At 41.2% G+C, this 24596-nt stretch overlaps 1 protein-coding gene across 2 annotated transcripts in view; it reads left to right on the top strand.

Moving 5' to 3' along the window:
- LOC307178866 (uncharacterized protein) overlaps positions 1-24596 on the top strand; it is a 342766-nt gene that overhangs the window by 223211 nt on the left and 94959 nt on the right. For both annotated transcript variants that reach the window (XM_079907496.1, XM_079907495.1), the window contains exons 2-4: positions 6115-6204; positions 6526-6575; positions 12450-12576. The gene's annotated coding sequence lies outside the window, so the exon portion shown is untranslated. The remainder of the gene's footprint in view (positions 1-6114; positions 6205-6525; positions 6576-12449; positions 12577-24596) is intronic.

Below are 24596 nucleotides of genomic sequence, written 5' to 3'. Positions count from 1 at the left end.
CGGGTTCGTGCCCCGGTCCGGGAGGATCCCATATGCCGCGGAGCGGCTGGGCCCGTGAGCCACGGCCACTGAGCCTGTGCGTCCGGAGCCTGTGCTCCGCAACGGGAGAGGCCACAACAGTGAGAGGCCCGCGTACCGCAAAAAAACCAAAAAACAAAATATCCCCCCAAAAAACAAAAGCCTCATTTTTCATTCTGTGCATCCATTCTCCTCCTGAATTGTTTGATCGTTTTTCCGATCATTACTCTGAGCTCTTCCTCGGGTAGATTGCGTATCTCCACGTCAGTTCTTCTTCTGGGTTTTTGTCTTCTTTCTTCGTGTGGAACATTCCTCTGTTGCCTCATTTTGCCTAATTTGCTATTTGTATTTTTATGAATGTGGTAGGTTTGTTACCTTTCTTGACCTTGGAGAAGTGGTCTTGGTAGAAGATGTCCTGTACATCTCAGCAGTGTACTCCCCCTCATGTCACCCAAGGGCCAGAAGCCAGGTGGTCCCAGCGTAGTGTCTGGACTGTATCTGTGGACTGTGTCTGCAGGTTGTATGACTGTAGTTTTCTTGCTTCTGGTGTCTGTGCCCTGGTGGGTGAGGCTGGTCTAGAGGCTTCTGCCTCTCCACTGTTGGTTGGACCTGGATCTTGGCCCTTTGGTGGGCAGGTTTATGTCTAGGGGCATGTAGAGAGGTGGCTGCCTTAGGAAGCCTTTAGGCAGCCTGTCTGCTGATGGGTGGGGCTGTGTCAACTGAGACGATCGGTAGTGTTTTGTTTTTTTTTTTTTTGGTTCATTCTCCTTTTGTATTTTCCATTGAAAGATTTTTATATGTGGAACCTTCCTTACATTTCAATAATATATTCCCTTTAGTCATGGTATGTAAACTTTTAATGTGACTTTGATTTTAGTTGACTATTTTTTTGTTTTTATTTTATTTTTAGCTGTGCAACGAGCAATGCGGTATCTTAGTTCCATGACCAGGGATGGTACCCGCGTCCCCTGCGTGGAAGCGCAGGGCCCTACCCACTGGGTGGCCAGGGAATTCCCTGAGTTTACTACTGTTCTATTGATGATTTTTTGCGTCATTATTTGTTAGGGATTTTGCTGTGTGGTTTTCTTGTAGTGTCACCATCTGACTTTGTATTAGAATAATTCTGGACTCACAGAGTTTGGAACTGTTCCCTTTTCTTCAATATATTGGGGAAGAGTTTAAGGAAGGGAGGTCTTAATTGTTTTTAAATGTTGGGTAGTGTTCTACCAGCAGTGAAGCTCTCCGACTTTTCTTTGTTGTATGATTTTTGAATAGTGATTCAGTCTCCTTACAATGTGTAGGTTTGTTCGGATTTAAATTTTTTTCATGGTTTTGTCTTGGTAGATTTTGTTTCTCTAGGAATTTATCTATTTTAGGTTAGCCAATATTTTAAAAAAATTATTTATTTTTGGCTGTGTTGGGTCTTTGTTGCTGCAGGCGGTTTTTCTCTAGTTGCGGCGAGTGGGGACTCCCCTTTGTTTTGGTGTGCGGGCTTCTCACTGCGGTGGCTTCTCTTGTTGCGGAGCACGGGCTCTAGGGCTTCAGTAGTTGTGGCATACAGGCTCCGTAGTTGTGACTCGTGGGCTCCAGAGCGCAGGCTCAGTAGTGGTGGCACGCGGGCTTAGTTACTCCTTGGCATGTGGGATCTTCTGGGACCAGTGATCAAACCTGTGTCCCCTGCATTGGCAGGTGGATTCTTAACCACTGCACCACCAGGGAAGTCCCTAGGTTAGCCAATATTTAGACATAGAATTGTCTAAGTATTTTCTTCTAAATTAAAAAAATTTTTTTTTGTAGGGTCAGTTGTAATCTTTTATAATGTCCCCTCTTTCATTTCTGATTTGGTAATTTGAGTCTTCTCGCTCTCTTTTTTAAATCTAGGTAAGGATTTGTCCATTTTGTTCTATTTTTCAAAGAACTGTTGTGTTGTCTTTTTCTGTAGTTTTATTCTCTTTCATTTGTCTGATCCTTTTTCCTACCTTCTGCTAGCTTAGGCATATTTTGTTCTTCTAAGATCTTTTTACTTTGTTCTTTTTCAAAAAAAGGAATTTTTTATTCACAATGTAAATTCACAAGGGAATTCATTACAAGTGTGGAATAGGATAAGTATTTTAAAGAGCAATGCAGTTCTCATCAACAGAAAAGAATTTCCCCCCCCATTTCGCGTTCTCTTTAGTTTGCAACCATAATTTCATATAGATAAACTCACTGTCATAATCGTTTCACAGTATGTGTACGTTCATTATGCTCTACACCGTAAACCTAGAGTGATGTATGTCATTGTATAAAGAGTTGTTTATACAACTCATGTTACTGTGTAAATAGTTGGTTTTAAAAAGGCAAATAATTAAAACACGTTGGACAAAACAAAGAATAATGCAGTTTATAACCATTTAAAAATATGTATTGCTGTTTTTAAGGCAATGGTTAGTGACCTAAATGATCACATGCCTTAGTCCTCCAGTCTCAGACTCCAGGTCCTGTCCCTGAGTTTCTGAAACTGAGTAGTATGTTGAATTTGACCTTCTGCATTAATAGGGAATAGAAACGGAAAAGCTATTTTATAGGGTGTCAGTAGGGAATAGATCATTCTACCCAGGGAGAGTTTTGTATTTGTAATAAAAATTAAAATGTAAAAAAAATTATTTATTTTGGGCTGCGTCGGGTCTTCGTTGCGGCATACGGGATCTTCGTTGCCACATACAGGCTTCTCTCTAGTTGTGGCCCGCGGGTTCCATGGCGGGCGGGTTCTATAGCTTGTGGTTCTCGGGCCCCAGTTGAGTCGCGCGAGCCGGTAGTTGTGGAGTGCGGGCTTAGTTGCCCCACAGGATGTGGGATCTTAGTTCCCTGACCAGGAACCGAACCTGGGTCCCCTGCGTTGCAAGGCGGAGTCTTTGTCACTGTACCACCAGGGAAGCCACGGCATTCTTATTTCTTAAAGTTACTTAAATTAATTCCCATTTAGGAAATGTTCCTGGATCCAGCCGATGATCCATGTCAACCCCTCCCTCTGCTCCAGGAGGCTCAGGTTTCCAGATCACGAATTGCTTCCGCCTCACTAGCAGGATGTCAGAACAACCTGAGGGCAAAAATAGCTTTTTATTTAAACTCTTTTAGTCTTAAGAGGAAACATCTTGGCTTCAGACGTAATTGGCCCACACAGCCGTAACCTTTTACCCGCAAACTCTTGCAGAGAGTAACTTAAACCGGCCAAGGTACTGGAAGCACCAACCCCTCTCTGCTCCCAGTTCCTCCCTCCGGCGCTCAGTGAGCACACCTGGGTGCTCTATTCGCCCCGCCCCTCACTGGTAGGGCCCTGCCCAGCCCCTGCCCCGGAAGCCTCATCTCTAACTCCAGAAACCCATTCCTACGGAGCGAAGGTCACGGAGCGGAGCGTAAGTGTCTTCTTTCTAGCCTAAGTCTGTACTGCGCGGTACCGCTCTACCCCGTCCTTGGGGTGTGGGAGTTTCTAGGGACTTTAAATCCCAGCATCTGGCCCTACGCCCCAGTAAATCCAGACGTCGCCCTTACGGGTCGGGTATTTTTTCCCTGCGTTTGAAGTCTCGCAGAGGCCAGTCTTCTGACTCTTCTGCCTCTGGTCCACGTAGACACCGCTTTTCGCAACATTTTCCTGCTTATAACGTGTTACTTTCCCGGCCTCCCTTGTGAAGTCCTCTTCCGCGAGGTGGATGCGCGACCCTCAGCCTCACTCTCTCGGCCCCTGGAGGGCAGCGCTGGTCGCCCCGCTCCCGGACAGCCCCCGTCCCCTCCCCGGTCCTGGGATTCTGGAGAGCCCGCCGCTCTCCGGAGACCCCCTCCCTCCCAGCCCCTCTGTCCTCGCGTCCTCCTCAGGCCGGTCCTTCTGCTTCGCAGGCCTCTCCTTCGTAGTCAGCCCTTCCCCTCACCCCGCGTAGGGGGAGGTGACCTGGGCCAGACGCGGGAACACCCAGTGTAGTTACTTCCCCAATTCCACCCCGTTAGAAAATATTCCCTTCTGGTAGATGGGCATTTTATACGTGAGTGAATGGAATCAGGAAAAGCAGAGACAGAGAGGCTGAGATCGAAGTAGAAAAACTGAGGAGAAAAGAATGAGGGAGAACCAGTGGGAACATAGGGTGGCTGAAGGACGTGCAAAGAGATAGTGAAATGAAAGTGATTAAGTCTTGAAAGTAGCAGGTGAATATAATGGAGAAAGAACTTAAGCCGGATCTGCAGAGATTGCAGGGCAACATAAGGAAGGGGACCTGGATCGGTCTTAGAAGGGGATAACAATGGAGTCACTTCACACAGAGTAGGGGGAGATGATAAAAGAGTTGGAACCTTGGCCTCCAGAGCATCATGGTGCTGGGAGAAAAACCGGACAAAGGGTGACAAGAAGAGCAGAGGAAGAGAGAGAGCAGGAAGGAAGCACAGCCACCTGGGGTGCCCGAGAGTGGGGAGGAAGGTAGAGTAACAGAGACGGAAGGAGTGTAACTGGAGGCATGGTGTAACCGCAGAGATGGGGGAAGAAAGAAGTATATAGAGATTGAGGACAGTCATACAGGTTGAGGAGAAGGACCATCCAGAGGGGGAACAGTTTGCAGAGCGGGGCAGGACAGGTGTGAGGGAAGAAATGGAGAGGAAGGGCAGGAACAGGAAAGAAGAGGAAAAGAAAAAGAGAAACAAAGGCAGAAACGAAATAGGGAGACAGATAAACAGACTAAAATGGGAACACCTAATAGTGCAGATGGAGGGGGAAGGTGGATCCAGATGGGTGGTGAGTTGTTTGGATGTGGATGATTATGTTGTGATAATATTGATTTGAGTCTTTAGAATCTAATGTATTTAACATTTGTTTAAATTATACACGTGAGGATGAGAATTGCACAACTCCTGCCTATAAGGCCTGTGCATTTTGTAATTATTTGTATCAGAAGAAAACTTCCATTTGCAAACCCTGTTGAGCAGAGAGGCAATGACTTGATTCACTTAGATGTGGGTCACCCCCTTCCCTTTTCCTGGTGTGGAGTAGAGCTCAGGGGAGAAAAGTGGAGCAAGAAAAGACTGACTGTGTCACTACATGGTGCCTTTTAAAGGAACATTGAAAGTGTGTTTTATAATGGATTTACTTCTTTTCTTTTTGTTTCTTCACATTTAATTCTTTTGTAGCTTGAAATAAATCTTAGTTCATTCAATTTCTTTGTTCCTCTGAATAATTTTTAACTTCTGAAAGAAGCTTTGCTGGCCTCCAATATTCTATACATGTCATTCATTGCATCTTTAAGAAGGAGCTATGTAATTTCCGCATTTAGGGGATTTTCCTGTTTTCCTTGTGCTTTCTGTTTGTAGTTTTATTTCATTGTGGTTAGAGAAGATACTTTTTTTTTTTTTTTGGTCTTGTCGGGTCATACTTCCGTGACCAGGGATCGAACCTGTGCCCTTGGCAGTGATCGTGTGGAGTCCTAACCACTGGACCTACCACCAGGGAATTACCATAGCCTCAGTTTTGTTTTTTCAAAATGTTGATACCGGTCTTCTGGATTAAAAATAATAAATTATTGCTTTTAAAAATTTGTTTCGAATTTATCCCTGGCCTGAGTGACTTAGTGACTCTGAGTCCCCCCATTCCTGAGGGCTGAGATCTGGGCTGAGGGGCTCTGCTCTGCGTGGGGATGGATCAGGGCTGGTCTGTGACCTGAAGGGGATCGTCGGGTCCAGCTGAGGTGCCCGCTGCTGCTGGGTACGTGAGGGCCTCACCAGGAGGGGAGAGTGACTTGGTTTTTTGTTTGTTTTGTTTGTTTTTGGCCTTGCCACATCGTTTTCGGGATCTCAGTTCCGTGACCAGGGATTGAACCTGGGCCACAGCAGTGAGAGCCTAGATTCCTAACCACTAGGCCACGAGGGAAGTCCCAGGGAAGCGTGATGTGAAGGAAAGTGTGGGAAACTTCACCTATTGGTCTCTGTGTGGGAGTTTACTGTCCTGAGTCCCTCCTGGGACAGTGGGCAGCAGAGGACTGTCTGTTCCACATGCTGAGGTCTTCCCTGTGTGTGTGGTTGTGACTCAGAAAGGGGGTGTATTGATTCTAAGCATTAAACAGTATCTTTCAAACTTTCAAGATTGACTGCTAAAGAATCATGTTGCCTAAGGAGTATGCCCGGAAGAGGAGGAAGAGGAAAGAACTGGAGTTTGGAATGGCTCTTTCTCAGGTAAAGTCATATTCTCAGTTGATTATTTCATCTTATTTCTTGAAATGCCATTCTTTGGACTCACTAATCTTCTCTGACTCTGAAGTATCCTGCCTGACACCTGTACATCACAGTCACCCAGGGCCTTCCCTCAGGGCCTGTCATGTCCACTTGGATTCCATCTCCACACAATCCTGTGACCTGGATCTGGAACTTGTGAAGTTTCTCTGCTGGGCATAGTCCTGGGCAGGACTTCACACCCATGGATGGGTCAATGCTGTTGGGCACCAGGGATTGTAAAGGGGCCCCATCTGAATGCACTGTCCTCTCTTTACAAAACAGAATGAAGAAGCTACACGTGGAAGGCAGATATTAATATGCAGAAATGCCTGGTAAGTTCTGGAAGAGACCAATAAGGAGAAATTTGTTCTGAGTTTTTATAATACATTCTCAGCTAAATGACTCTGTCACTGATTTCAACATCTTCATGGTTGGGAATGGAATGGAAAGTTCAGAAATAGACATCAGTGATAAGAGGGTGTTTTATTCCATTATCCATTTTAAGCTATGAAATCAACCTAAATTGTTGAGATTTGGAAGTTCTTGGAATCAGTTTTGATACCTCCATTCTTCAGTTTTTTGTCTTTTCACTGTGTTGGTTGCGTCCTTTGACACATAGAAGGTTTTACCTTTGTAGGTAAGGTTTCAGCTTCATTCTTTTGCAGGGAGGTATCCAGTTTCCCAGCAGCATTTGTTATTGAGACTGTCTTATTTTCATTTTGTAGTCTTAGCACCTTTGTGAATACATTTTACATATATGCAAAGGATTATTTCTGAGCATTCTCTTGTGTTCATTTGGTTTATGTATATTATGTATCTGTGTTTATACCAATACCACACAATCTCAATTGCTTTGTGATATGTTTTGAAATCTAAAAAAGGGAGGTCCCCATCTTTCTTCTTATTCAAGAGACTTTGGGCTATTTGTGGTTTTTTGAAATTCTCTAGGACTTTTAGCATGCTTTTTTCTGTTTCTTCAAAAATTGCCATGGGAATTTTGATAATCATTCCATTGAATCTGTAGCACACTTTGGGTAGCTGGGATACTTTAAGAGTATTAAGTCTTCTCGTCCATGAATATGGAATGACTATTTATTTGTATCTTTTTAAATTTCTTTTAGCACTGTTAAGTAGTTTTCAGTGTATACTTCTTTCACCTTCTTGGTGAATTTATTCCTAAATATTGATATTTCATTTGTTTTTAATGCTATAATAAATAAGATTGTTTTCTAATTTTCCTTTGATACTGTTCATTGTGTATAGAAATGCAACTGAAAGTTTTTGCATGTTGGTTTTGTATACTGCAATTTTTCAAAACATGTATTTTGATATAGCAGTTTTCTTGTCGAAAGGTTACGGCTTCTTCATATCAAACCTTGTCTAGGAAAGAAGATAATTTTACTTCTTTTTCAATTTGGATTACTTTGATTTCTTTTTCTTGTCTAATTGCTCTGGCTAGGGGTTTCAGTACTTTGTTGAAGAGTAGTGCAGAAAGTATGCATCCTTGCCTTCCTCCTGATCTCAGAGGAAAAGCTTTCAGTCTTTCATGTTTGAGTATGACTTTAGCTGTGCTCTTTTCATAAATGGTGTTTATTATGTTGAGATAATTACTGTTTCTAGTTTGTTGAGTGTTTGTCTTTTGTTTTTTAATATTTATGTTTATTTATTTATTTGGCTGCCCTGGGTCTTAGTGGCAGATCCCGATCTTCTATCTTCATTGTGGCATGGGGGATCTAGTTCCCTGACCAGGGATTGAACCTGGGCCCCCTGTATTGGGAGTGCGGAGTTGTAGCCACTGGACTTGGACCACCAGGGAAGTCCCAAGTGTTTATATCTTGAAAGTTTGTTGCATTTTGTCAGATGCTTTTTTCTGTAGTAACTGAGATGATCCTTTGTGACTTTTTTTTTTTTTTTTTTTGCGTTACGCGGGCCTCTCACTGCTGTGGCCTCTCCCGCCACGGAGCACAGGCTCCGGACGCGCAGGCTCAGCGCCCACGGCTCACGGGCCCAGCCGCTCCGCAGCATGTGGGATCCTCCCGGACCGGGGCCCAAACCCGCGTCCCCTGCATCGGCAGGCGGACGCTCAGCCACTGGGCCACCAGGGAAGCCCCCTTTGTGACATTCTTTCCTTTATTTTGTTAATGTGGTGTACCACATAATTGATTTTTGTATGTTGAGTACTCCTTACCCCTTATAGTGATATAAATAAAATCCACTTGATCATGATGTCAGGTCTTTTTAATGTGGTGTTGAATTTGGTTTGCTGATGTTTTGTTAGAGATTTTGTAGCAATATTCATCAGGGATATTGATTTCTAGTTTTCCTTTCTTCTGTTTTTGTCTGGGTTTGGTATCAGAATCATGATGGCTCCATACGTTGAGTTTGTGAGTGTTCCCTCTTCAACTCTAACATTTTTAGCAAGATTAGTGGTAATTCTTTTGTAAATGTTTGGTAGAATTGGGTCCTGAGTTTTTTTTGTTTGTTTGAAGTTTTTGATTACTGCTTGAATGTCTTTAGTTATAATTGGGTTCAAATTTTTTTTATTTCTTAAGGATTAAGATTTAGTAGGTTATATGTTTCTAAGAATTTACCTGTATCTTCTCTATTCTATAATTTGTGGGCATTATTGTTCATAATACTCTTTTATAATCCTTTAAAAATTTTCTTTGACATTATTTGCAATCTCTCCACTTTAGTTTCTGTTTTCAGTTATATGAATCTTCTTTCTTAGTCCAGCTAAGTGTTTTTCCATTGAATTTTTCAAAACGCCAACGCTACTTTGCTTTTATATTTTTCTGCTTTGTATTTTGTTAATCTCTGGTCTAATCTTTATGATTTACCTCTTTCCTTTTGCTAAATTTGGGTTCAGTTTGATTTTTTCCCCCTACTTCATAGAGGTATAAAAATAGATTTCTGGTTTGAGATCTTTCCTTTTTCCTATTTAAAGCATTTAGATTTCCTTTTTAGTACTGCCTAAACTGTGTGTTCAAAATTTTGGTATGTTGTATTTTCATTTTCAGCCCAATATTTAAAAGTTCCCTTGTGATTTGTTCTTTGACCCATTGGTGCTTTAAGAATGAGTTGTTTAGGGAATTCCCAGGCAATGCGGTGGTTAGTCCTCCACACTTTCACTGCTTAGGGCCTGGGTTTGATCCCTGGTTGGGGAACTAAGATCTCACAAGTGGCGTGGTATAGCCAAAAAGGAAAGAATGAATGAATGAATGAATGAATAAAATATTTCAACTTAAAAAAAAAGAATGAGTTGTTTAATTTCCACAATTTGGGGAATTTTCTTTTTTCTTCTGCTGTTTATTTTTAGTTTTATTTTATTATGATAGAGAACATACTTTTTATGATCTCAATCTCTTAACATTATTAAGATTTGCTTTTTGCCTTAATACATGGTCTGTTGTGGGGAATGTTCCATGTGTGCTTGAGAAGCATGTTTCTGCTGCTCTTGTTGGGTGGAGTGATCTGTACATGTCTGTTATGTCTACTTGGCCTACAGTGTTGTTCAAGTCCTCTGTTTCCTTGTTGATGTTCTCTTTGGTTCCATCCATAAGTAAACATGAGCCATTGAAGTCTGATACTATTCTTGTGCTGTTTCTCTCTTCATTTCTGTTAATGTTTGCTTCCGTTTTCTTGGAGATCTAATGTTATATTTGTATATTGTTTTTGTTTTATCTTTTTGATAAATTGACTGTTTTATCATTGTATAATGTTTTTTGTGTTTTTATTTTTTTCTGGTATTATGGAGTCACCCCTGCTCTCTTTAGGATGGAATATCTTTTCCATCCTTTCACTTTTCACCTTTCCGTGTCTTTAGATGTGTGAATGTTCACAGTTTTAAATCTCTGATATGCTCTCTCTGTGGCTCTCGCTCTCACTCTTGGTTTTCCTCCTGTTACTTCCTCTAGTGGTCCCTGCTCAGGAAACCTGTACAGTGGTGAAAGGCAGGAACCCTGGCCAGCCCGCTTCACTGCACTGTAACTTCAGAGGGAATGCATCAAGTATTTCCTTTTCATCATGATGTTTGTTTGAAATGTGTTTTTTAATAATAATTTTTTTCACATTCTTTTTTTCATGATTTTTAATTCTCCAAGAAGTTTATAACTTCACTGTTGTGATAAACTTTTTCTTAATCTGTGAAAATAATGTAGAATACTACTATTCTAATTTTGAATCGATTTTTAAAAAAATAATTAATTAATTTATGGCTGCGTTGGGTCTTTGTTGCTGCGTGTGGGCTTTCTCTAGTTGCGGCGAGCAGGGGCTACTCTTCGTTGTGGTGCATGGGCTTCTCATTGCAGTGGCTTCTCTTGTTGCGGAGCTCGGGCTCTAGGTGCGTGGGCTTCAGTAGTTGTGGCATGCGGGCTCAGGAGCTGTGGTGCGCAGGCTCAATAGTTGTGGCTCACAGACTTAGTTGCTCCGCGGCATGTGGGATCTTCCCGGACCAGGGCTCGAGCCTGTGTCCCCTCCATTTGGCAGGCAGATTCTCAACCATTGTCCCACCAGGGAAGTCCCAAATCAATGTTTTATTATTAGAAAAAACAAGGAAACTCTTGGCCTGTTGTTAATGCCCAAGTATGTAAATTTTAATGGCTGAAGTTGTATTTATATTTTTGAATATAGTTATTTTATTGAGATTGGAGTTAAAGTATTTTTTTTATGATCATACCATTTTTCTTTTAGTAGCCTATTATGGAATCATGTTGACAAACTAAATTCAGTACAGTTGATACATTTTCATTGTCTGAAAGATGCTGAAATACCCGTGAAAAAATTGAAAATATGTCAGGAAACAACCATCATTTCAGTAATTTAGGAAAATATGTCAGGAAACAACCATCATTTCAGTAATTTAATTTTTAATTTTAAAAATTAAAAAATTGAAAATATGTCAGGAAACAACCATCATTTCAGTAATTTAGTGTGGACATGTGTGTGCATAAGTTCATGGATGTGCACGGCATCCCTGGTTTAGATAAACAACATGATTTTGAAACTATGTATTACATCTTTTGTAGTCGAAATTATATCTTCAGTATACTCAGTGGCCTTGAATTTTTTCTATGCTATCATGTTAATGGTTTAAATTGTAGTAAGATTACTAAAAGTTTTAATATATGTGTGTGCGTGCCCACATTTATAATGGCCTTTCATGCTTTTCTGCATTCACCTTGGACTTTTTTCAGGTTTTCTCAGGTATCCCTCTGTGTGTCCTTTTAATGCTCTCTGTTACTTATCTGTTTGATTTTTAAGTTTCAGTCTCAGAGCCCAACCCTCTGAGGTTAGGTGCTTGCTGTGTCATTTGTTAACTTCTTGACCTGAGTCAAGTTTCTCAGAGGGTCTCTGACACAGTTTTTTCTTCTGTAAGATGGGAACAGATCTTTCTCTAATGAGCTGTTACGTTGATGATATGTTCATACCCGTAAAGCACTTTATAGAGTAATGTTTAGATTAATATTACAGTAATTTAGAGTAATAAGAAGTGTTCCAGGGACTTTCCTGGTGGTCCAGTGCTTAAGAATCCGCCTTCCAATGCAGGGGATGCGGGTTCGATCCCAGGTCAGGGAACTAAGATCCCCCATGCCACAGGACAACTGAGCCCCTCTGCCACAACTAGAGAGAATCCCGTGAGCTGCTCTGAAGAGCCCACACGCTGCAATGAAAGATCCTGCATGCCACAACAGAGATCCCACTTGCCCCAACTAAGACCCGACTCAGACAAATAAATAAAATAAATTAATTAAAAAAGAAAAGTATTTCCAAACTTTTAATCATTGTTGTTATAATCATCATAATTGAAGATTTTGACTTTTCTCTAGAGCCATTGTGGGCTTTGTCTCTCTCAAGACGCCACTCAGACTGCAACTCATCAAGATATTGACTTTCAGTTACTGTGTAGAACATAATATCAAACACATCTGGATAGACAACCCATCTTTGAGTTGTATTTATAGATGTTTCATGGATTTTCCACAAAGATGAAACACCCTTAGTAATTGGAAGGTATCATAATCTCTTATGAAAAAGCGTAAGAAGTTAAAATTAGAGGCACATAATGTCTCCCAATACTTCCACATGGACCTGGTAGAACATACACTTCAACCAAGTCAATCCTTACCCCTTACTCCTCTTTTCCTTTTGTATGATGATATGAACTCTCCTCATGGCCCCTTGGTGAAAATATATTTTCATTTCAGGAATGGTTGACTTCTGAGGATGTGGCCATCGAATTCACTCAGGAGGAGTGGGAATGCTTGGACCCTGCTCAGAGGGCCTTGTACAGGGACGTGATGGTGGAGACCTACAGGAATCTGATCTCCTTGGGTGAGGATAAGTTCCCTCCACAGCTGGGCTTTGCCTTTGCATCTTCCCCTCTGTGCCTCTTGGGAGGCCCTGTTTCCTTTGATCTGAAAAGCCTGTGGACTCAGACATGAAGTACCATCATGCGTTTAAACTGACCCTTTCTTTGGATAATCTGTCCATTTCACGTTACATCAGGAGTTGTTCCAGAGCTTAATTATGTATAAAGCTCAATGGCAAACTTTAAACGAATACCCAATTTCCCATTTTCTACCTTTTGGCTTTTGACTTAGTGTTTCTAGGAAGAGAGCTCAATATTTGCACATTATATACTGTTCCTGATGCATTTAGAAGGAGGCAGTGGATGAATTTGTGAAATATTTTTCCTGACCCACCTGTAATGTCCTCACTCCTTAGTTGAAGAAAGAGCTGTGATTTTCGGAAAACCGTAGCACTTTACATTTTTTGTTCCGATAATCAGGCAGTTCTGTTTTTGATCTGAATAGTATCTCCCTTTTGGAGCAAGAGAAGGAGCCCTGGACTGTGATGTGTGATGTGAAAAGACCCAAAAACCAAATGGGTGGGAATGTGTGAGAAGTGTGAACACAGATGGGCTCTCATAAGGGCAGAGAGGAAGCCACAACATTAATAGAGTTTGGGAAACTTTTCTCACGGTGGAGAGTTTTTTTTTTGGGAAAACAGAAGTTCATTTATTGAAAAGTCTCAGAGGGTGTTTTTCATCTCCTGGGGTTATCACCCTGTCCTTCATCATGGAAAATGCTTTCTTTTACCCTGCAGTGGTGCTGCAGCTCCACGAGAGACAAAAGCAAGGTCTTTATCATGATCCACAACACTCCTCATCTGGCTTTTGTGAACTGGGTTTTGCTTGACTTTGAGGAGCATGAGGTGGGCTGTTTTAAAGGGGTCTCTTGCCCCTTCATGTCTCCTTCTGGTCTTGATTCCCCTGGATGCTCAGTTCTTAGTCCCTGTAGATCAGAGCTGATGCCTCTGGAGTCCCACCCCTGAGCCCATCCCGGTTTGATCAGAGTTGCTGTACTTGGAAGAAGTAATCAGAAGATGTGGAAAAACTGGCTGCTCTGTATTCCACGTGGCCCCTGAGCACCTGCTGTAGCTGTCTCAGGTCCTCTTTGCTGGGTTAGATCCCTCAGCCGTTTCTTCTGTTCAGGGGTGTGTGGCACAGCTAGGTGGATTGGATCTTCTGTGCTTGTACTTAGGAAAACTGTAAGCACAGTGGATGGAGAGAGCCTCTTTTTGATCCTAAATACTACCAGGAGACCAGTGGTGAATCTGTCAGGCTCTTAGCTTGGCATCTGTGGATTGAGCACATGGTCCCGTCTCAAGATCCTTTAATGTCTGACCCTCACATGTTGCATTGTTTTTTGCTCCTGTACTGCTCTCCTTAGTCTTGGAATGTCGACTCTTCCTGATTTTACATTCTGCTTAGTTTGTATGATTTTATCTCTTAAATTCCTTTGCAGTATAGTCCTAAGGTCTGAAATTTTATCTGGTTTCTTTGCTCTGATAATGTACGCATGTGTAAGAGGGAACTTGTGGTGGATTCTCTGTGGAGTGTGTTTGCTGGTTACCAGAAAACATTTAATGGAGACACTTCCCTCATGTTGTAAAATTTCCTCCTCTGTTCAGAGTCACCACTGGAAGCTACTCATTGGAGTGGTCAGCACGTTTTGGGACACAAGGTAGAAAGTATCACGAGAGTCTGTCTGATAAGTCTTTCCAGGTGTTTTTCTGGCTTCCGAGACTGTCACAAAAGCCTGTCTCAAGGGCACTACGACAATGTTGTTCACATATACCAACGATCATACATTTTAGCCTCTGTAAATGGTGTAGAAATTTATCCCAGGATGCTAAATATGAACTGATCTGTTGTTGATGCCACATTTTTCGTTGCCTGTGTGCCATTGTTCATTTACCTCAACAGCTAATATTGAAGAATCTGAATGAGGGAGCTTATGAAGTGGAATGATACTTTCAGTGATGAAGCATCATTTGTTTTTTTTAAGACAGTGGTACTTTCATTTTGTATATTCATATGCATTATACATGATTCTTATTTGTATTTATTATCAAGTTCATACATTTTGTGTTAATCTTCGTGTTTTTGTTTTTATGTTTGCAGTGTGTGGGTTGGTTGATTGGGGAAGGCCCCCGCGCCCCGCCATGGTAGAATTGATCAGTCCCTTTTAGAGTTCTTTATGTATTCTAGATGTTAATCTGTTATCAAATATATAATTTGCAAATATTTTCTCTTATACCATAGAGTCTTTTCACTTAGAGCATGCTTTAATTCACAGTATTTTATAATTTTGATATAGTCCAATTTATCTGTTTTTCTTTCGTGGGCTGTGTTTTTTAGTGTTATCTGATAAGTCCGTGGTGAATCCAAAGTCAAGAAACATTCCTTGTATGATTACTTCTAGTACTTTCATACACTTGGGAGTTAGGTTTAGCTTTTTGAACCATCTTGAGTTAATTTTTTTCTGTCGTGTAAGACAGTGGTGCAACTAAATACTTTTGTTAGTGGGTTTCCAGTTTTCTCAACACCTTTTGTTCAGTAGACTGCCCTTCTCCCATTGAATGGTCCTGACACCCTTGTGGAGCATCAGTTTAGCATATACACAAGTTTTTTTTTCTGATGTCTCTGTTCTGTTTCAAGGATCCCTCTCTCTGTCTTGATGCCAGTACCACATTGTCTTGGTAAGTTTAGCTTTGGAAGAAGTTTTGAAATAAGTGTGAGACCTTCAACTTTGTTTTTTTTCAAGCTTATTTTTGTTATTCAGGGTTTCTAGAGATTCCATATGAAACATCGGATGGATTTTTCTGTTTCTTTGGGGAAAAGCTATTGGGATTTCACTAGGGGATAATTTGACGTGTTGACCAGTTTGTGTAGTATTGACTTTCAGTCTAGGGATTTGAGATACGTTTGCATTTATTTGTGTCTTTTATAAGCTTTTTCAGTGGTCTTTTTTTTTTTAATATTTATTTAATTATTCGGCTGTGCCAGGTCTTAGTTGCACCACTAGGGATCTTTAGTTGCAGCATACAGGATCTTTTAGTTGCAGGAATCTTTAGCTGCGGCATGTGAACTCTTAGTTGCAGCATGTGGGGTCTAGTTCCCTGACTAGAGATCAACCCCGGGCCCCCTGCATTGGAAGTGCAGATCCTTAGCCACTGGACCACCAGGGAAGTCCTTCAGCAGTCTTTTTAATGTGCAGTGTACAAGTCTTTCCTGTCATGTATAACATTATGTCTAAGTATTTTATTTTATTATTTGATGTTATTGTAAATGGAATTGTTTTCTCAATTTCTGTTTTGATTGTTCATTTTTAAGGTTTAGAAACTGAATTGATTTTTGCATGTTGACTTGGTGTCTTGTAAGTTTATTGCAGTCTTTCATTATTTCTAGCAGTTTCTTTTTTTACAGAATCTTCAGGGTTTTCTTTTCTTTTTTTTTTTTTTTTCGGTACGTGGGCCTCTCACTGTTGTGGCCTCTCCCATTGCGGAGCACAGGCTCCGGACGCGCAGGCTCAGCGGCCATGGCTCACGGGCCCAGCCGCTCTGCAGCATGTGGGATCTTCCTGGACCAGGGCATGAACCCGTGTCCCCTGCATTGGCAAGCGGACTCTCAACCACTGTACCACCAGGGATGCCCTTCAGGGTTTTCTACATGTTATATAATGTCAGAGATAATTTTGCTTCCTCTCATTATTGGGATCCCTATTATCTCTTTTTCTGCGTCTGTGTTCTTTCTAGGACTTTGGGTATTATGTTTTTTTAGAAATACTGAGAGCAGGTATCCTCGTCTTGTTTCTGATCTTAGAGGAAAAGCTTTCATTCTTTCACCATTAAGTATGATGAGAGCTCTGAGGAGCTACTCCATTGAAGCATGGCTTTCAGCATAGTCCTATACCTTTTCTGAACAGAGAACATATTCAGACATAATGAGGTTGAACCCAAGTTTGTGTGCTCAGTGAGGCCAAACAAACTGAAACTTTGGAGTTTGGAGAAGAGAAAGGTTTATTAATCAAAGAGGCACCAACCCGGAAGATGGTGGACGTAAACTTGCCTCAAATGCATCTTGCGGGTTGGCCAGGGTGTAAGATTTTTGGAGAGAAAAGGAGAGAAGGGAGGGGAGTGTCTGCGATCCCAGCTTCCCTGTAAGATCTCAGCTGCAGACTTTGGGCACCACGTTGTGGCATCTTCCTGATTATTCTGTAGGTTTCTGCAAAACAAATTCCTAATCACAGTCTTCTGATCCCTTAACTTCCTTCTGGGAGAAAGCAAAAGCAATAGTTGTGACATTTTATTATTTACTTAGAACCAATGTGACGGCTTAAGAATTTTACTTCTCACTTGGTCCTCTGACTGTCATCAATTTTTTCAGTCCTCTTGGGGCCGCTGGTTGAAGCCACAGTTTGGGCTCATAGATCAAGGTATCAGTTTAAGCTATGAGTCATGGGAAAGATTATGTTGGGCTTGCTTTTCCTTTCTTTCTGCATTCCCTCCTTCCCCTAATGAGTATCTGCTTGAATCTGCTCTTTGAAACTCAGGGAAGATCCAGGAGACCGAAGCCTTTTTCTACCAAGAGGAATCACGGCACTTGGAAAGGCTTTTGGTATCTCGGAGGTATCTAGGAGGGCCCTGCTGGGTTCCGTTTGTTTCAGTCCCCCGTTTTCTTTGATACTGCTCAGTCTTGAGGGGAACAGGTGTGGGAAGACAAGAAATGGAATAAAATTTTGGATAGAGAGATTAATCAAACTCAGCAGGGGAACACAGATTTAGGGAGACTCACTTTTACAATCATGGCCTCCTACTCTACTGGACTGTTTATTCGGTTTCTTTGTATCTGCACATGTGTGTACAGAAGAAACTCATTCTTCTCCTTTAGATGGCCTTTTCCTGTTTTTTTTTTCTTCTGATTTTTGCTAAGAACATTCTTGTGCAATCTCTTGGAATATTATGTGTTTTTCTGGAATGTAAGTATGACAGTGGAAATTATGGAATATACAGTTGGATACATTACACAGCAAATCATATAATAGATATAATCCTGCTTTCTCCCTACAGCATCTCACTCTCTCCCTTTTTAAATCTCTCTTCTTTCTGTCCTATACTCATAGTATAATTCTCATAGTTAAAAATCGACAGTATCATATCAATTGCTAAACCAATTCTTTTTTTTTAAGGTCAGTATCTTAGTTGCCCTTGTACAGTTATATTCACACAGGTACGCAGTCACCAGCTGTGCTCCCACGTATACATATACGCTGCCCGCCACTCAAATCCTTTCTCGGTCCTGACTTTTCCTCACATGGTATCTTGATGTCCTGGAAACACTGTCATTTGCTCCAATATTTAAGTTGTTCTCCTTGTGGTCCCCAAATCGACAGCACTCCTTCACCCATCCATCCACATTCCACATCGCTCACACCGCAGAAATGATCCCTCATAATCTGTTGAACAACTTTCTCAGGACGTGACCCAAGGCGCTACCTGCCGCAGTGATGACTCAGAAACCATTTCCCAGAGGGACGGCCGAATAAACTTAGTAGTTACACAGCTGACTTCTTCTTGCATCTCCCTTGACGTTTTCCTTCTAAACTTCTGGTATTAGTTGTATTATTTGGTAATCTGTCCTGCCTGGGGGTGGTCATGCTTAAGAATGAGCGTTCTCAGTCTATAGGTCCAAATTCAAGTTACGGTTCCGTCACCCCTGTCTGTGTCAGTTGGGTTAATGTACATAAACCTGTGCCTCTACTGCCCTGATTTTAAAAATCATGTTAATTTACCTCAAGCCTTTTAAAACAAATTTTTGCTGTTAGCTGGCTTAGACTATTGCATGTTTTTTCATAGATAGTGAAAAGTTACTTTTTTAGAAAAAGATACGTTAGTATTCTGTCATGTTTTTCATGATACACCTTTGTCTGCATTATATCCTGTCTGCTTTTCGTTTGCACTTTGTTCTCAGCAACGTGTCTGACCTCAGTTAATGAGTATACAAAGTGTTCACTGTTCATCCCGTATATTTTGGAACTACCTTTTTAATGGTACTGCATAGATAGGGAATTCTCTACTTATTGCCTGATAGAGAACTGAAGAATATTTTACATATTAATTTATACGTGTGATTTACAGATGATGGTTGTTCAGCATGTATTATGCAATACGACTAACATGTACTACTTGTTAATGTTATCAAATGCTTTTCCTTATGGGTACATAGTTTTATAGCATGATTGAGAAAAATGCATTGTTTTCTTAACAGCTGTTTTGTTGGATTCTTCACTTCCTCTATGCTGTATCTGTTTTACAATTCTAAAGAGACAGTTACTTAGATTATTCATTGGCAGAGCTAATTTTGTATTATTTACCATTACAATATATTGTCAGTTATTTAGCATTGATTTATGTATAGGAAGTAGGCAGAATATATCTGCAGTATAAAAATTTTTCTCCTCAATTATGAGCCAGCAGCATGCTTACTGTTAATGAGTGTGGTCTTTGGGGTTATGGTGGAAACATACCCTTTCTCTGAGAGCCGACATATGTTTGTCAAATGTGAGTGTTTTTGTCTAAGGAGTTTGAAACTAGACTACCCTGAAAGTAATTTGAATTATATTTTATCACTCTTTCTTTAGTTAAGCATTACATGCTTTGAGTTTATCAAACTTTTAAGATCATGTTTGGAAAGTTTCCTAACTGTGCTTGGTATAAGTATTACTTGTGGTGTAATATCATGTATTCAACATGAAATATTTATTTGTAAATTGTAGTGACAGGATACCTATAGATGTTTATGTCTTGTAGATATTTTTCCTATACATGTGATCAAGCAATTACAACCAAAAGTGAACACTGATCCAGGAGAAGTGTTCCAAACACTGATGTTGGGAAGACCTGAAAACGATGAAATCAAACATTTGCACATCAGAGAAATCCAGGAAGATACGTATGACTTTGAGTGTCGGTGCAGAGGTAATGAAAGAAATGACAAAGGAACGCCTATAACCCATGATGGAAATCTCACTGATGAAAGAGATTGACATGGTAAAAGGGATGTAGGAATCAAACCCATTGGAAATAGGCTTGGATTAAATGTTCAAAAGAAACTGCAGATATTTAAAACTGATGGGATATCTTATGAATGTAATGACGTTGAAAGATCTAACAACAGTAGTTCCTCATTGTCACCACTTCAAAGAATTCCTCCTCATGTCAAAACCAACGTCCCTAATACATATGAGAATGATTTTATCCATCTTTCAATACAGACACAAGATCAGAAAGCACTCAGGGAAAGACCTCACAAATGTAATGTGTGGCAAAACCTTTCTTCAGGGATCTCACCTCATTAGACATCGGATCATCCACACAAGAGAGAAATTACATAAATGTGATGTATGTGGCAGAGTCTTTAGTCATAATGCAAAGCTTGCAACCCATCAGAGGATTCATACTGTGGAGCAGCCTTACAAATGTAATGAGTGTGGCAAAACCTTTAATGGCAGCTCATACCTCAGGAGACATCAGATCATTCATATAGGAAAAAGTGTATATAAATGTGATGTGTGTGGCAAACTCTTTAGCCAAAACTCACACCTTGCTGCTCATCGGAGAGTTCATACTGGAGAGGAACCGTATCAGTGTAATGACTGTGGCAAGGTTTTTAGTCAGTATGGAACCCTTGCAAGTCTTCAGAGAGTTCATACTGGAGAGAAACCTTATGAATGTAATGAATGTGGTAAGGCCTTTAGTCAAAAACCATATCTTCAAGTTCATTGCCGAATACATACTGGAGAGAAACCTTTCAAATGTAATGAGTGTGGCAAGGCCTTTAGTGTAAAGGGAAACCTTTTAAGTCATCGGAGAGTTCATACTGGAGAGAAACCTTACAAATGAAATGAATGAGGCAAGGCCTTTAGTCGAAAATCACATCTTTGAGTTCATTGGAGAATACGTACTGGAGAGAAACCACTCAAAGCAATATGGTTTGCTAAGTCTCATTTTTGAAGATCAAAAATGTAGAACAGTGAGAATTTATGTTGAAGAGCCAACTTTCAAATGTAACGGATGTTGTAAATTTTTACATCAAGTATGCACACCTTTGGTGTTGAGAGCATTCATACAGGTCAAAATATATACACATGGAAGCTCTTTGAAATAGTGTGTCCGTATGGTTCACCCAAGAACACATATTTGGGAGAATTCTTAAAAATTTAAGGCATCTGGTGAATATTTTGAGCAATTCTTACAACAGCCCGTACACTAGAGAATGCATACTAGGAATAAATCTTTACCTCTTTGAGATGTTACATACAGCAGAACCATGACAAGTCACCCGCTGTTAAAACTTATGACATGATGTGTATATTTGAGGAAGAAGGACATGTATGGAAATGGCCCATTGTCTTCAGTGTATAAAATATTCAATTATTTGATTTTTCTCAAAAAGCATACATTACTATTTGTGCTTTTCAATCTGAAGTTTGAAATAATAGGGGAGAACAGGGACTTCCCTAGTGGGCCAGTGGTTAAGATTCCGTGCTTCCAATGCAGCAGGTGTGGGTTTGATCCCTGCTCGGGGAACTAAGATCTCAAATGCTGCAGGGTGCGGCCAAAAAAAAAAGGATGAAGTAATAGAGAAGAAGAAATATGATTCCATATTGGACTTGTTTCTTTTACTTTAACCTTTGTATTCTATTGCTTTTGGTAGAAGTCAGTCACTAAAGGGATGTTGCCTATACACTTAAATTATATATAATGGGCCATCTCTGGATACACTGCCACCCTTGTAATGAGTGTTAATGTAAAATACCTTTGCTTAGCTCCCAGGAAGCATCCTGACCAGACCCGCCTGTGAATGGCTTCAGGAAGGAAGAAATTAACATACCCCTTCCAGAGTGTCACCAGAAAGTAAACCAGTGCATCTGAGAAAAAAATGGAAAATTTTATTTGAGCCAAAATAGAGGATTGTATCCTGGGAAGAGCATCTCAGAAAGCTCTGAGAACTGTTCTGCCTGTTAGAAATCAAAGCACAGTTATATAATTTTTGTGAGACAGACAGTTATACATCAAATGACATATATATATATATATATTTTTTTTTTTTTTTTTTGCTGTACGCGGGCCTCTCACTGTTGTGGCCTCTCCCGTTGCGGAGTACAGGCTCCGGATGCGCAGGCTCAGCGGCCATGGCTCACGGGCCCAGCCGCTCCGTGGCATGTGGGATCCTCCCAGACCGGGGCACGAACCCGTGTCCCCTGCATCGGCAGGCGGACTCTCACCACTGCGCCACCAGGGAAGCCCCAAGTGACATATTTTTGACAGTTCACATAATCCAGGTCTAAGCATCATCGTGGTAGGTCATGTGAACCTTCACAAGATCAAAAAGGAATGTTATCTTTTAAGGAGTTGCCTTGTTGATGCTAGGAGAATGTGTCTTTATGGTTGAGTATTTATTCCTGCTGATGTGTCAGGTTTGGTTGATGTATCAGGCAAATACACAATGCACAGTGCGGGGAGAGAGGAAGCCAAAAGGCAGAGAAGAATTTATGTAAATTTTTCTTGTCTTGCCATAAAGTATAAATTTTATTTCACGGGAGTCTGACCTGAAGCAGGACTTTACTCTCTCCCCTTTTGGTATCAAAGAAACCTGGGGCTTCCCTGGTGGCGCAGTGGTTGAGAGTCCGCCTGCCGATGCAGGGGACACGGGTTCGTGCCCCGGTCTGGGAGGATCCCACATGCCGCGGAGCGGCTGGGCCCGTGAGCCATAGCCGCTGAGCCTGCGCGTCCGGAGCCTGTGCTCCGCAACGGGAGAGGCCACAGCAGTGAGAGGCCCGCGTACGGCAAAAAAAAAAAAAAAAAAAGAAGCCTGAATTCTAACTCAGGGGAGATGATTCTTTGGGACAGTTGTTGACTATCTTCTCGGTCTGCTGGTTTTCTGAATAAAGTTGTCATTCCTCGTCCCAGCAACTAGTCTCTCGATTTATTGGCCTGCAGCGAGCAGTAAGAGCTTAGCATTGGAAACATGGTGATCTTACGCCTTCATTCCAGGCCTTGATGACAGTCTCTGGGAAGGAATCAGTAAGAGGAAGGGGCCAACTTCATTAGTTGTGGTTCATTCGCATCCATGTTCCCTGGAAAAACAAGGCCCCTGAATTATTAAATTCAATAGTGTGTGAATTAGCATGAGGGAGGGCCAGAGAATAGTGTAAGACTGTGACTTGACTCATCATGATTATTATATTCAGGGTGCCCTTTCATAGACAGACCACTGTGTGTTATAGTGCAGAATGCTTTACCAGCTGACCATGAACAATGCGGGAAGAATACCAAGTGATTGGGTTTTATTTGGTTTTGTTTTTATTTTTAAAATTTTTTGGCCTTGCCGTACAGCATGGGGGATCTTAGTTCCCCAGCCAGGAATGGAACCTGTGCCCCCTCCAATGGAAGCACTGGTACCAGGAGACTTAACCACTGGATCGCCAGGGAAGTCCCTGGGCTTTTTTTTTTACCTGAGAGGAGAGTGACAGGTTACTGGGGACTGTTTATCCAGTAGCAATAATGCAGGGGTAGACTTGGTCACTTTCTCCATTGAGTGGCAATAGTAGTTTTATATATCTATGTTTAAAGGAAAATTAGTCTTATTGTTGGAAATTGAAGAGAGAAATATTCTGGAGAGGAACATTTAATGAAAATATTCAGAATAGTGTGTGTATATATATGATTCACTCTTAACTCTCGCCGTTACATTTTGCTGCTGTTTTATTCAGAATGTATCATTAGTCTCCTGTTTTAACTAATAAAATAATCAACTTTGTCACAACACTGGATGTATGTTGTTCCTTTTTCCAACAGTTTTATTCCATCTCTGTACTTTATAGCAGAAGCTAGCAATGCACTGTTAGTATCTCAGGGTTGAAAGCATCTATAACAATCTTTCCAATATGGGATCAAACGACATACAAGTCGGAGATTATATACTCGTAATTTGTACTTGAGTTATTCTCTCCACACTCTGTTGCAGAATATTCAAATGTCTATAATGCAAATCGTATAGCAATGCCTTTCAGACTCTTGACTTCAATTAGTGTACAACAGTTCAACCAGGGAAATGGAAAGATCTAACTGGCTTTGTTGAATGCTTCATGAGTTGGGCAGCATCGCACCTAGTAAATAAAGAGGTGCTCCATGGAGCTGTACAAAGTGGAAGAGCCCATGATGTTGAGCATCTTTTCAGGTGCTTTCTTTTTTTTTTTAATTATTTTTGGCTGCGTTGGGTCTTTGTTGCTGCATGCGGACTTTCTCTAGTTGTGGCGAGTGGGGGCTACTCTTTGCTGTGGTGTGCGGGCTTCTCATTGTGGTGGCTTCTCTTGCTGTGGAGCGTGGGCTCTAGGCACGTACACTTCAGTAGTTGTGGCACATGGGCTTTGTTGCTCCATGACACGTGGGATCTTCCTGGACCAGGGCTCGAACCCCTGTCCCCTACCTTGGCAGGCAGACTCTTAACCACTGTGCCACCAGGGAAGCCCTCAGGTGCTTTCTGAATGTGTATCTATGACAGGTTTTTGGTTTGTGTTTACTGTGAAGTTTTTCTATGGATATAGAACTCTGCACTTCCTATACTTAGGTGACGCTTTCTTTTCCCTTGTTAGGGAATTTTTCAGTTATTGTTTCTTCAGATATTTTCTCAGGCCCTCTCTCTCTCTTCTCCTTCTGGATCCCCTATAATGTGAATATTGGCACACTTGCTGTGGTCCCAGAGGTCTCATAAACTGTCCTCCTTTCTTTTCATTCTTTTTTCTTTTTTCTGTTCAGGGGTGGTTTCCACTACTCTGTCTTCCAGCCCACTGACCATTCTTCTGCCTCATTTAGTCTACTGTTGATTCCTTCTAGTTTTTTGTTTTTTTCTTTACATTTCAGTTGTTGTATTCTTCAGTTCTGTTGGATTGTTATACTTTCTAAGTCTTTGTTAAAAACTTTTCATTTCTTGCTCTGTGCATCCA

This window comes from Stenella coeruleoalba (genome assembly GCF_951394435.1).
Source record: "Stenella coeruleoalba genome assembly, chromosome: 20".
In the NCBI taxonomy this organism is placed as follows: Eukaryota; Metazoa; Chordata; class Mammalia; order Artiodactyla; family Delphinidae; genus Stenella; species Stenella coeruleoalba.
The sequence above is the reverse complement of the archived record's forward strand: the minus strand, read 5'-3'. Positions and strand labels throughout refer to the sequence as shown.